This window comes from Phoenix dactylifera, unplaced genomic scaffold (genome assembly GCF_009389715.1).
Source record: "Phoenix dactylifera cultivar Barhee BC4 unplaced genomic scaffold, palm_55x_up_171113_PBpolish2nd_filt_p 000786F, whole genome shotgun sequence".
NCBI classification, from domain to species: Eukaryota; Viridiplantae; Streptophyta; class Magnoliopsida; order Arecales; family Arecaceae; genus Phoenix; species Phoenix dactylifera.
Window position 1 is genome coordinate 198900 of NW_024068155.1, and position 15099 is coordinate 213998.

At 38.6% G+C, this 15099-nt stretch overlaps 1 pseudogene; it reads right to left on the reverse strand.

The window, feature by feature from the left end:
* Positions 1–7556: 7556 nt before the first annotated feature.
* LOC120107178 lies at positions 7557–8958 on the reverse strand (annotated as a pseudogene).
* Between the last annotated feature and the right edge of the window lie 6141 nt (positions 8959–15099).

Below are 15099 nucleotides of genomic sequence, written 5' to 3' on the forward strand. Positions count from 1 at the left end.
CTCATGATTCTACTTGTATTCACCTCTAGAACTGACATAGAAGTTTCATCAAACACATTGTAGACACCAACCATAACTCTAATACCACTTGTTGGGAAGTGCACCCTTCCCCACCAGGCAAGCATGGGCAATATTTCACATGCCCAATGCACAATGACAATCAATAACTCAATAAAAGTAGCAAAACAAAGCAACCAAGAGAGTAGAAACGCCAAACTCTAATGTGAAAAACCCTATAAAGAAGGAAAAAACTAAGGGACACCCAAGCAGAATCCACTAATCAATGAACTATTAGAGTACAAAAATTCTACAACAACTAAAAAATTTCAAAGGGCGCAGGAAAACCACTACAAGAAAATCATCAACAAGCTTTTAACTTGCAAAGTATGGCCTCAAAAAGAGAAAACCCAACTTTCTAGAAGCATTAAACACTCTTATAGATAAAATAAGTGAAGAAAAACAACCCCTTGTGCCTTGAACTTCAATCCAAGACCACCCTCATATGAGAGACTCTTATTGCATGTAGAAACTCAAAACTCTATCTCTTCTTGCTTCTTCCCTTTTTCTTCTTATGTATTTTCTCCTTGTGTACAGGGGCGGCTCAATACATTCTGGGGCCTAAGGCGAATCCAATGAACGGGGCCCTTTGTTTTAATAATAATTTTTTTAATAAATATAAAATACTTAAAAAATATATATATAAATAGATAGCTATCAAGTACATTATTTCAATAAAGATACATGAATCTAACAAAGATAGACAAGAAGCCTTTTCAATTTAATATAATTCTTGAATGGAAGCACATAAAAGTAATTACTCTAAATGAAGGGCCATGAAACTGATTAAATAATTGAGATAATGCTTAGCAATACTGTTTACCATGAAAAGGTTATCCCATGGCACTGCATGGTCCAAGGTAAAGAAAAAAATTTGTCCATAAAGGAATCTCTCTATAAGAGAAAGTAGGGTCATTATGGAAAATTCCACCCCATCCCACCATCTCCCCCTTCATGTGAGTGCCCAAGCGGCAACTGCAACATCACAGCACGGCAGCCATTCAACCCCTCCCTCCTTTTCTCTCTCTACCACCCAAGAGGGGAGAAGAAATCGAGAGGAGAAAACTAAAAGAATCTCCACCCTCCAAGAAGTCCATCTCCAATCCCCCTATCTTTCTTCCGAATGGCCCAGCTGGATCAGGAGTAATGTGAGGAAAGGAAAACCAAGACCAAACCAAAAAGAGAAGGGATGAAAGATAAGAGTGGCTTCAGGCGTCTATCAAGCCAACCAATCCCTCCTCTCTCTCTCCCCACCCAAAACAAAACTACTGTCCCCCAACTTCCCAAATTGCCCTTTGCAGGCTAGGAAACTCTCCACCTCCCTTCCGTCAAGGGGGAAGACTCGTCGCCAGCTCCAGATCCCGTTTTATATGGGGCCTTTGCTTCCTTTTGGTCAGCCTCCTGGGGCCTTCCATTGGCCCGGGGCCTTAGGCTACCGCCTCGGTGGCCTAGGGCTCACGGCCCTGCTTGTGTAGGCTACTGCTTAAAAATATATGCCTTCCTAGCAAGGCTTATGTCGAACACGCTATTAGTATCATGTGGTCCAATCAACATGGGGCTAGCCCAAAACATTAATAATTAGCCCAGCAATTAGGTATGTTGGGATTCTAATCCACACCTTAACACCATTTGTCAATACTACTAAAGATGGATCTTGCTTGCAACATGATCCACTGAAGATACATCTTGTTGACAACACAAGTCCTCAACCACCCATCTACCAGACTAATTGTGCTATGATTTGCATATGAAATGGCTTAAAATGTAGACATACCAATAATTTATTCACCATGAAGAGTCATCCAATGCATATGCATACAAACACACATACATAAATACATACGAATATACATACAAACACAGTTATATAAATATATACATCTATACATACACATAGATCTATATATATATATATATATATATATATATATAAAAAATATATATATATATATATATATATATATATATATATATTTAATATATATATGTATGTATGATTTTATATATATGTTATTTATATATGTATATAAATACACATATACATACATACATACATGCGCATATATATATATATATATATGCATATTGCAAACATACATACATTCATAACTACATACATATGTACAAACATACATACATACATACAAACATATATATGGGTGCAAGCAAATGGCACAAAAGTATGAATCATTATGTGCGCACAACGATAATTTGGGCTAGAAAAAGTAATGTTCTGCATGAAACAAGATTTATTTCCATTGGCATCATATCAAAACATTTTTCTCTATTCAGTTTCTGCTTCCAGTAAGCCATTGCATAAAGAACATGATTGAGAGATGCCTCTCCTAACAACTAAACATTACCACCCCTTGCTTTTTCTCCTATTTTTCTTGGCTGTGCATCTCCCATGCTAAAACATACTACTTCACCTCCCTCATTTTCTGAACTAGGACGTTCACCAGGATCAATATATGGACTACTCTACCCACTACAAGAAGGACTAGACAGGATCTAACTTGCCCATACAACGTCTGATTGAGGTTCTTTTTTTATATATTAGATAACTTTTGATTTTTATGACATGGTGCCTCCTCATAAGGATATGATGCAGTAAATGATTATTGAATTCCATTTGTTGAACCTTGAAATAGGTTGGTAAAAGCAAAAATTTCTTTTTTGGGAAATCCTTTGACCGAGCTGTCATGCCCCATCACTCTAGCACGAGCGGGCAGATGATAGACCGCCCCACGTATTCCAAGATTTGACTTATAGGACATGCAAGGCCTACCTACAATATTAATTTTTTTCAGATGGATCTTCATACGCAGTGGTAAAACTAAAACACTTAGAAAATTTTAAAATATTAATAGTTTCATAGCCAAAAAATAATCCAATAGCTGTTGTCTTTAGACTTGATCAAATGTGAACATATAACAGTTTTTTTTTTTCAAATAGAAACAAGAGAACAAGAAAAATGTAGATAGCTTTCAAAGAAATAAAAACAATATTTACGAAAAAATAAATATTCATATACTACATATAAACAATCAAAGTAAATTTACCTTCCTAAATTACCAGTGTAGAAATAAAATAAATCTTTTATTCGACTAATGAAAAAAAAATTCATTGAAAAAATCTACCATTTTTGCTCTCTCTTAGTCTTGGCGACAAGTAGAGCCTTGATCTAAGTACATATCACTAAACTGAATCTAGTCTCTAGGGGACACCATCTATTCCCTGATCCATGAAGAGACCCAATGCAAGAAAAGGAGGGAGGTGAAATAGTTCTTTTGGATTTACAGAAAAACTAGTCACTACTATTGTTGAGTACAAATGGGTTGACTCAACTTCTTAAAAGATCAACTCGTAATTTTCAGGGGTCGACTCGAGATAGCTCTTGTTTTGCTACGTTTTATCTTTCGTATATGGTCATTGTGGGGTCGACTCTTCTATTCCTTGGGTGGACTCATTCATGACTCGGGGTTCACTCATTGTCCTCCAGGGTTGACTTGTTGTTATGCTAATTTTGACTATTTTTTGTCTTCTATCTGTGACTATTTTGGGGTCGATTTATCAAATTCTGGGATCGACTCTCGGTCAATAGGAGTTAGCTTATGATCTTCAAAGGTCGACTTATGAAAGCGCAAGTTTTTACCTCTTTTTATCTTTTCCTCTAAGACTGTTTTAGGGTCAACTCAACTAATTTAGGGGTCGACTCGTGTTTTTCTAAAGTCGACTCTTGAAACTGTCCAAAATTTGAAGTCTTCTATTTTTACCTATGGACATTTAGGAGTCAGTTCGTAGTATTCTTAGGGCTAACTCCTCTTAGCTCAGAGCTTCATAATCTTGAGTTTTATTCTTTCACATTAAGAGATCTAGTTTGATATCTTCTTAGCTTTTTATGAGCATTCTTATGTACCGCAAATAAGTGGTTGGTAAATTTTTTACTCAAACATTTTTGTATCATCAAAATCAAATCTTTTATGTCAACAAATAAGTTATACAATTAAAACACCATAAACACAAAAGATTCATAGTGGTTCGGTACCAAATCTAATATGTACACCCATTCCCAAGCTCTCTACTTGGAAAATCTAATATCTACTTTCCAAATGATTAATAATGTCGGATACCACTGACCAAACAACCCTGGCTCTCCCAAGCTAGTCACTAGTTTTCTAGGCACGAGCAAGCCATATACACACTCCGTTTCAAGCTACATATCAACATTTCCAGTCTCAGCTCAACCAAAACTTGTCCCCATGAATACAATGAAATACAATGTAACAATAATGAATACAATTAAAGCTCCTCGGAGGAAAAAGAAAACTAATTAAGCGCCCTTTGAAATGTTGGGAGAAGCCTCTTGATGTGCACTTTAGTTGAGAATGCTCAATGAATGCTCTTGAAGTGGTTGTTGAAGTTGGATTGAATGTTTCTCACTCAATGAATAGCTTTCTTGCTTTGAATGTTTTCTCTCTTGATTTTTCTTTAATTCTACTTGTTGTTTTCTACCTTTTGGAGGGCCTATTTATAAAGAGAAGTTGCCGGAGAGTAATTACCAGTCGTTGAAGACCATTGGAGAAAGGTTAGATCCTATTAAATGTGCTTCTTTTCTATTGAAAAATAAGCTATTACAATCTACCAGCCTAGAGGGGTTGACCGGAGAGTTGACCCTTGGTGCAGTGGTCGCCCTATGGGTTGACCCTTGGTGCTGGGGTTGACCCCAGAGAAAACTAGAAAAACTATCCCTCTATTTCTTGCCTATGGCACGTTAAGGGTCAACACTTGATGCAGGGGTTGACCCCAAAGGAAACCAGAAAAACTATTTCTCTATTTCTCGCTTATGACACGTCAAGGGACAACCTGGGGGTCAATACCAAGTCTAGGGGTCGACCCCAGGATTAACTCCTAGTCTATGCCAAGCATGCAACTCATCACCAAAGTGTCGGAGTCGACCTTGGGGTCAACCCCTATGTTCCAGGGGGCAGATTCCTAATGTTCAGCGTGTTGATTCTTCATCGTTGTATCCAATAGACACTCCAAGATCGACTCCTAGCGGAGTAGGGTCCGCTTTCATACTTCAAAAGCCTCCAAACTCCTTCAAACTTATCTCCAACATGAAAGTTTTATCTCTTGAGTTTCTCCATGCTACTTTAGTCGTTTAAGCTTTTAGGGCTTCCCTGAAAAACAATTTAAACTAGTCCAAAACATATGATCATTAGTAACCTACTCAGTTATTTTGTAATCATTCAACATTAATCCCTAGGTCAACAAAAGTTTATAGATAATGAAGTAGGGGTTACAATAATTTTACAATGTGGGATTTACTCTAAAATTCCAACATTAAATGAAAATTTGAAAGGATGGGAGGTCGCAGCACAGGAGAGTCGAGAGAGGAGGAGATGGCGAGTGATTTGGAAGAAAGGGAGAGGTGGCGTTAGAGGGAGTTCTGAAGGGGAGGCAAAGGAGAGACAGGGAAGAAGGTAGGAGTAAGCTGGAGGAAAAAGCTTTTTATTATCTATTTAACTTGGTTTATTCCACATCATTTCCATCTCATTATTGTTATTTTCCATATCATTTTTCAAAATTTCCACATCATTTTCCATAAGAAAATTTTAACGGAAGAATTGGATGCTGATTGACGATAGGCTAACATTGCAACATTTATAAAGTACACATATCCGGTTGTAAAAGTCGGAACGATGTGCTAAAATTGAAAATTTTACTAAATTACAGGATTTTTTCAGTAATTAACCCTTCAATTTATGTATTGCATGACTTCAAAAATTGATGGGTAGGGTGCAAACACATGTTGTATGGGTTAAAGACCACAACCTTGTTCTTAGAAGAAAGAGCAGATTGATGCATTTCCGTTTGTGATATGCTAGATAGCACGTTAGAGGAGTTTGATACGGGATGATTTCATCGTTTATGGTTGGACACCGTCGATTATCTTGGCCGCCAGGCATTGGGCTAGTGTTTGGCGCCCTCTCCACTTGGTGGAAAATGCGTTCCATCTTTGGAAAAGTGTTCATTTTAATGTAAAATAGCGGAGAACAGCCCAAGCGCGAGTGGATGCAACCGTTATAAACTTGCAGTGGGGCTAAAGCCTTTTCTATAGCATACTAACCTATGTAATGATCTACCAGGAAACGGAAAAAATCACAAAAAGTTTATTTTGAAATACGAAATATCATTCTCCATGCTAAGATATTCTTTAGCACAGATGGCAATTGGTTTATCATGTACACTTGAAACTTACAGATGCGCAAAATAGAATGATTATTTTGAACGCATTAGTAGGACATAATGTTTGCGATTAGCTTTCTTAAAACAGGTTATGCATTATATTAGCAGTTTGATTTAGCTACTTTCGCTGGAATCCTCAGGTAAATCCTTTCAAATCAAAAATTGACTGCAAAAAGTTAATTGCCCAAGTACATCTCATGTTGGTTGGCCAAAAAGGACGTGCTGTATGCACTTCATGCCATTAAATTTCATATCGAAAGCACTAATTTCTTAAAGTCACTTAAATACCACATTGTTTTTTTCAAATCAAAGGGAGAGAGAGAGAGAGACTCATGAAATGCATCACAAGGAACCATGTTACTAAGGAATCCATTAGCTCTTTATGATGATAGCTCTAAATTAATTGATACAGAAATTCTCCCTTCTTCCAAATTGATTTATATTTTTAATACTGGAATCCCCCACCATACATCTAAAAAACGCATATTGCATTGCACCAATCCTTGAACATAGGGAAAGATACAATAAAATTTTCGTTTCTAGTGAGTTACCCTCCTGTCAGCAATCCTAGTCTTTCCTGGTCATACTAGCAACATAAGCCAAGAAATAACCCGCTGCAATATTGTATTGGCCGGAACTGAATACTGGGGATCATAACTTGACAAAATATATAACACCATAATCATACATTCACTTTACCAACCCTTGAGGCCACAGACTACTGAACATGAGAAAGATTTTGTTTAAAGACGAGACCTTCTATGTACATCCCACCGTATGGTTTACCTCGCGCTTAATCTTCTTCGACTTCAAGTAACTTTCCATGCACCCATTTCTTCTTAGTTTTAGTCACAAATTTTGTGGAGCTCTCACTTTCTTTTAATTCTGAAGTTCTCCATTCTTCTCTATTAGCTGCAGGATCGTCGTACCTGACAGATCCATTTACCGTCAATTGATCCGCTTGCAAATTATTTGTTTCCGATTCTTTTCTCACACATCTAGACTGAGATGAGAGATATCCACAGGTTGCATCAGAGGAATTCTCTGTACACTTTTCTGCTGTCAAGGGCTCCCTGCCGTTCAGTGCATTCTGCAGAGTGAAATTTTGAAAATCAAAATCTTTGTGATTACTTTCACTGAAGCAAGAAGATGAGTGCCATTTACAAGTTGCTCATCCAAGAATTTGTCATTGCTTTGAGTTTCTCGATTAATCTGCAAATGGTTTATTGGTCCAACAGAAACTTAAAAGATGCATCATCTCCAACATCCTGCAATGTCAATTGTCCATTCTCTATTTTTTCCATGGAACGTGTTGCCTCAGCAATCAGCTTCCTGGTTTCCATAAGCGAAGCTTGTGTGCGAGAGGGGCTCCTTAGTGCAGCCATCTCAAGAGCCTTTGCAGCCTTCTCTGCTTTCAGCAATTAATAACCTGAAATCCAATTAAGAGGTTATGGTTTCACCAATGATGATGATGACCGTCATTTTAAATACATGCATAAAATTTACAATAGCCAAATAGAAGATCTTTTCTTGCTTTAATAGCCGTATAGAAGTTCAGAAACAAGTTGCAGGACATTATTTCAACTAAATAGTAGGATGTTAGTGGTACATTATGTCCCAATAATATTTCTATATATAAGAGCTCATAGATATATGAGTATTTTGCACGTAATATGAACGTGCCTTTGAATAAAGGAAAGGGGGGTGGGGGTCTAGGGAGATGGGAAATTAAAAGAGAACTCTCCCATGGAGTCCAGCTTTCCATGTCCAATTATTGGAGTTCTCTTTATATATAGATTCTATAGCTTCAGATAAATGTGACCCCAGTAAATATAGTAGACTTACTTTGCCCTTTCCACAGCTTTTCTCTTTTTTGTTTCCATAGCTACCCTTCGTGCTCTAATTCTTTTTATCATCTCCAACTTGGATCCTGCCATTGGGTCTTTGTATGGAGTAGGGGTTCTCTTTCTCTTAGAAATTGTCTTCTGGATACTTTTGCCTCACTCCTAATGCTTTTAGATTGTGTGAGTTTCTTTTCCACAGAATCCATTTCAAGGGGGTTTTGCCAGTTGGTCTTCTCCTTCGTTTTCTTTCAGCTCCAATGGCTGTAGCATGATACTTAGCCAGTGCAGTGCATACTCGCTCACGATATTCCTAATAGAAAGGGAGAAAAATCATGGAAAACTGAAGGAGAGTATAAAACAATCAAAGACATAAAAACAGTGCACCATAAATGCTCCCCTCTTCTGATAGACGCTAGCTAATCTCCATGTACATCTCCAAACATTGTCCATAAGAGAGCTTGACATAAGGATTGTGCATCTATGAAGGAGGAAGCATATATGATCAATTCCTTAATAATGATGCAAAAATAAACCCCACCAAAGTAGGAAGGCACGCGCTTACAGGATCTGCCCATTTTGCAAAAATGGCCTCTGATATCTTTCTACGCTGCTCAAGTGATTTAGGTGCTCTCTTGCTCCCTTTCGGCCTAGGCATCATTTTTCTCTTCTCAACATTCTCCAGCCACTCCTGTTTAGCTGTTCGTCCAAGATTCTGTATGAATCCCACTGCAGCTCATCTTCACCAGCATAACCCTTCCTAGCTGCTTCTGCAATCATATTCTGCCACTCTATGAAGGCAGCTCTCCTGCAACATCAACTTCTCACGTCGCCGCGCCAACCTTGCCTCACACCAGCCCCAATTTTAATCCTTGTCTCCTCACTATACAATTACAAAAAAAATATTTAAAGAGACGTTCTGTCTGACACTTAAAAAAGTTTAATAAAAACCAGCTCAAATAGAAAAAAAGATTCAAGATAGTGGATTAGGCGATCAGGATATAGGGCATCTAGCAAACATTGGCCCTGCTAGGTAGATGTAAATTTTTAGAAAGTTATTGAACTTCAGTGCTAGTAGCAAACACTATGTGTTGGTAATTAAAATCAACATGTTCATGTAGTAGATAAAAAAAGATCAGCATGTTCATGTAGTACAACCTATCAGGTTTTACTATGTGAATTTTAAAAACTCCTTCAAAAGTTGCAACCAAGATAGGAGTTGAAAAGCACTAAAAGAGAACCGGGCGGGTTCCATCCGGTACCGAAACCATACCAGTTGCCGACCGGTACGGGTCTTGATGTCGGATCGACGAACCTTACTTCATACAGAGTAAAGACTAAAGCAAACAGTAAAAAGAAGACACCCATATTCAATATAATGGTGCATGTTTTCTATGTAAAACCAATATCATATTCTCTAAACACATCCACTTACTAGAATAGTTGCTTTTAATTTAAAAATTCAAAAAAAGTACATAAATCACTAGATTGTCAAATTTATTAAGAAATTGATGAAGAAAATGGTTTAAATGAAGCATTAAAACTCTTCAAAATTGCTATAGATAAAGCATTTTCAAACTAAAATTCAGAAAGCTAGACACATGGAGACATTTTATAAGCATAATTAATCTGTTTATAAGAATAGAGTCATGCGGGCTATAGGTCCGGGGCATAACTGTTAGATATATGCCCTAGAAGCCAATAAGGCTGACACATTATTAATTCTGGGACATAATTTTGTACTTGACTATTTATTATTGAATAAATAAAAGGCATCTTTTCATTTTATATTGTTTGTGTCTATGAATCGTCCAAGGAATTAATAAGATGATGACGCATGTCTCAAGAGTTGAGAATTTGAGCCATGTATCATTGGTGATTAATTTCTAAATGCTCCTGATCGATGGATCATCACGAGGACGGTGATTGATCCGATCAGTGCACACATCACTTTCCCTACGGATGGACGAGACTCGAAGTCCACAGTGTAGGAACACTGAACTGATAGTGCAGGTGCTTGTTAAAGAACAAGGGTATCGAGCGTGGACCAAGACAAGAAAGTCACTTGGATGTCTAATCTACTCGTCAATGACTTGCTTGATGTTGCAGTAGTGTGACTGGTCCTTTGACCTGCGATGCTTCGGCTACTCACAGTGAAGTTATTGTAGTTTGACTGCACACATACTGATCTCTAGCCATATGGGTCCATGCAGTGTAGATTGGCTGCAGTAGGTTCACTGTAGGGAGTAGGGTATGCACCTACAAGGAATCTATCGACTCTTGATAGATAAGGAGAGATCCTATATGATTTATAAGACTGAGTTTCGTAAGACCTCGGCCGGGGCAGATTGTACAGTGGAGAAAAAGTTTTTCACTCTCGAGCTTAACGTCAAATAAATCTTGACATATGACAGGCGATGGGGTTTGACGAGTTGTCCATGAACTCTGCCCTGTAGGGGATCCATGATAGAAGAATTGTATTCACAACGATAACTAACCTAGAGGTTCATCATTCTATTCTGCTGGGTAGCCACTACATGCTGCTAGGTGTTACTGTGGATGGTGAGACTCACAGGGATTATCTCGATGGTCGATAAATCCTAATGAGTAGAGTTGGAAACCGTTCCGACCCATTGAAAGGAGTTTTCAATGATATTATGAAAGAGATCACAATATATCTCACTACCAGTCAGAATAGAACATATGGGGTCACACACACTAGAGGCATTGACCGATCCGATGGTTGAATCGTGATTAGGAATCACAAGTAATCAATTCGATTGATATCAGTTGAAGAAGGAACAATGGAATTAATTAAATGGACTTAAATACAAATCCTACTTCGAGTAGGATTCCTAAAGTCCTAATTGGATTAGGACTGGGAATCCTATTTGGAGTAGGATTCCTACAATCCTAATTAGATTAGGAGTTTTGAATTAAATTTGGATTCCTACTTGGAGTAGGATTCCCAGAGTCCTAATCGGATTAGGACTTTGGATTCAAATTTAGAGTCCTAATTGGATTAGGACTAAAATTAAATGTCCTAATTCGATTAGGGTTTCTTAAGTCCTAATTAATTATTAATCTAATGAATCAACATGACTCCTAATTGGGTTAGGATTGAAGAGTTCAATTGAGTCATGGTTCATTCAAGTTCTAATTGGATTAGGACTAGTATAGATTGAACCCAATTGATTCATGATTTGGTTAAACCCTAATTGGATTAGGACTAAACCAAATAGGGGCCTCCTAATCAACCTTAAAGGAGGATTAGGGCAACACAAGAAGGAGGGGATCACGCCCCTCCTCCTTTTCTTTGTTGGTGCGGCAACACAAGAGGGGCCGGCGCCCCTCTTGAAAAGGGTCAAGGGCTCCTAATTTGTAGGAGCCCTAGATATCTATAAAAGGGGACTTGGGCGGCACCTAGGGCATTTTATGTGAAGCCCTCCTCTCCAACTCGTGGCCTCCCTTCTCCTCTTGTTTCAGCCGCAAGCAAGGAAAAGCAAAGAAAAGGTGTTGGCGGCATCCTCTTCCTCCCTTCCTCCTTCCAACGCATGCAAAGGAAAGAGGCTGCAAGGCTTGGTGATCTTCTTCCTTGAGTCCTCCTTCATCTTCCTCCTCCCAAGCACATTCAAGAGTTGAAAGAAAGGGAGGAAATCAGCCATCAAAACCAATCTCTGCAAGGGAGCTAGCACCTTGGGGAGATTGAAGCGTTTGGATCGACCTATTGCTTCGTGTGGATACCCGTAGAGGCCGGACACTTGAATGGCTTCAAGCGAACCTTCTTCCAAAACCACGATCATCAGTTTGCGGTGATCATCTACCTGCACAAAGGTGAAAATCTGATCTTCCGAATGTTTTTAAAAGTTTTTAATCCTTATCTAACTACGAACGTTTTTTTGAACAACGTTCATGCGATGAACGGTTGATCCCGCGCATGCCTCTTCCGCTGCATCTGAATTTTTTTAAAATTTTCTGCGGTATGGGCGGGTTCTAACAGTGGTATCAGAGCCTAGGCATCGTAGATTAAGGTAAGAATTAATTATTAATAGGCATCTTGGATCTGAAATTTAAAAGGTTATGCATGCTGAAAATTTTCTGCATGCAGATTTTTCAGGGTTGCTGATTTTTGCATGCTGATTTTTGCATGCTGATTTTTATGTGATAAATCAATGATTCTAATTGCATTGTTAATGGGATTACAAAGTTTATAATCATGATTAGCATGATCAGCAACCTATGTCATAACATAATCAATTAAGTTTCAGATCTGAAAAGTATATTTGCTGCATGTGGTGATGATCATAGGATTCAAACCCTTTTGGTATCAAATGTAATGACCTGCGATGTGATCTGTAATGTCATGTAATTTTTCAGATGCTTGCATGCATCTTATTTGATGTTTTGAGAGGCCTGCGTGCCTCCTAAAAGGAGATGTAATTTATTATTATTTTTATTTTATATCTAGTTGTATTTCTGTGATGTGATGTACGTCAACGATCAAGTCGAAGACAGTGCATGAGATGAACGGCGATCTGAGCAATTGATGGCAATTGGATCAAGAGTTGATCAAGCATCGAATCAAGGAGGCTTGGAACCAATTCAAGAGTTGAAGACCAGTTGATCGATTGACGTGCATGTGCTTATAATATGACCTAATTAGAATCCATGATCATCACCTATTTAAAGTTTAGCTTTATTTATTGCTGCGATTATAACTACCTGCGATGTGCCGTTTGCATGTGATGTGAATGAGAACGGGGTAGATAGGTTTACATGTGACGTAGCAAACCCAATGAGACCTAAACTAAAACCTCCTCAATCAAGTCAAGAGTGAACCAACATGAGCAAGTCATATTAGATTAATTGATCTAATTGGTGTCTAGGAAAGCATGAAAGGTGGTTACTTAATTAGGACCTTACTCTCTGAGTAAGGGGAGCCTCCCACCTGCTTACCTGGCCAATTGTTCGATTACCTCTTATGAAGAGCTCAAGGTTGCAAACACTAAGACATGATTAACCAATATTAAGTCAATAAGTCTTCCACTGTAGTAAAGCTGCTAAGGTCTTTTTGATGATTTGTCTCGGCTGGATACAGTGGGCAAGTTGCATCGGGGGGCTGGACCTCTCTAAAGACATGAGATGTTGTAGGGTAAAGGTGGGGTTGGGCACCAATAACTGTTAGGTGAGGACCCCAATAACGACTTTATTTCTATGGTAATACGGTGGGTCTGACTTAACTAAGAAATGGGACCAATAACTGTTAGGTAAGGTCTTAATGGCTTAGAGACCAAGTAGCACTGCAACATGCTTGAGAAGCATTGTACAAGAGTTGTACACTCATCTATTTATGTGTCACTAATAACTGTTAGGTGAGGTGCCATGTAAATCGGTGGGACCGCAGTACCCACTAGAAACCCTAGTCGCGAAGGTTTTCCGTTTTTCCTACCAGGGGAGTGTAAGGGATTCGAGAAAATAGTGGGAGGAACATTTGTTCTAAAGACCTTAGGACAAATTTAGATCAAGTACAAAGTCTAACTAGAATCTTTAATCTCTGCAGATCACAATGTCAGCTTCAAATCCTTTGACCCGTATTCTTGAGACCAACCGATTGATTGGAACCAATTACAAGGACTGGCTTAGAAACCTCAAAATTGTTTTGAACTGTGAGAAATTAGGCTACATACTCGAAACAGATATCCTCAGACTACCAGCACGTCCTACTGATGATCAGCGTAAGACGCATCAAAAGTGGACGGATGATGACGTTAGAGTCAAGTGCTACATCATGGCATCCATGTCCAATGAACTCCAATGCCAGCATAAGAATATGAAGACTGCTAGGAACATACTGGCACACCTGCAAGAGTTGTATCGTGAGCAGAGTCGCACAGCTCGTTTTGAAGTGTCCAAGAGACTCTTCAAAGCAAAGATGTGCGAAGGGCAGTCTGTCCATGATCACGGTCTGACTATGATCAAGGACCTAGAAGAGCTTGAGAAGCTCGGTATGAACATGCACAAGGATTGCAAGTCGATCTGATCCTTCAATCCCTTTCTGATTCATTTGGACAGTTTATAGTAAACTACCACATGAATAAGATTGAATGCATTAAGACTGAACTGTTAAACATGTTGGTAACTGCTGAGGGAGCCTTGAAAGGTTCGAGGGGCAATGTCCTTGCTGCTGAGCTGACTTCTGGTTCCAAGAGAAAGTCTACTTGGAAGAAAAAAAAGCCTGCAAAGAAGCAGAAGAAAGACAAGAAGCCAAAGAAGGAAGTTCAAAAGAAAAAGGCTAATGACAAAGAAAAATGTTTCCACTGCAATGTCGATGGCCACTGGAAAAGAAATTATCCTTCATATCTCGAGAGCTTGAAGAACAAGAAGGGAGACACACCTTCAGAAGGTATAGACTTGCTCGTAATTGAAACTAATCTAACGATTTCTACTACTTCTAGTTGGATTATAGATTCTGGTTTTAGTGCTCATTTGTGCACTACCATGCAGGGTCTAAAGAAAATATAAGGCTGGCGGAAGGTGCAGTAACCCTTCGGGTTGGCAATGGAGCAAAAGTTGCTGCTGTGGCTGTGGGCACCTATCCTCTGCGACTACCGTCTGGTTTTAGTTTATTACTTAGAGACTGTTATTATGTACCTGCTGCTAGCAGAAATTTGATTTCTGTTTCGTGTCTAGCACAGGATGGTCATATTTTACTTTTGACAAAGACTGCTGTTCTATTTATTTCAGAAATAAAATAGTCGCACGTGGTTTTATGATTGACAGTCTCTATCATTTACATATTGATGAGTTTGTGAATGTTTCTGAGTAAGAAGTGAATGTCAAAGGATCCAAGAGATCCAGGGATGAAAAAACCAGAAGTATTTGTGGACCTCAAGCTTGGCCATATTGGAGAAGACAGAATGAAAAAACGGAGAAAGATGGGCTATCGACC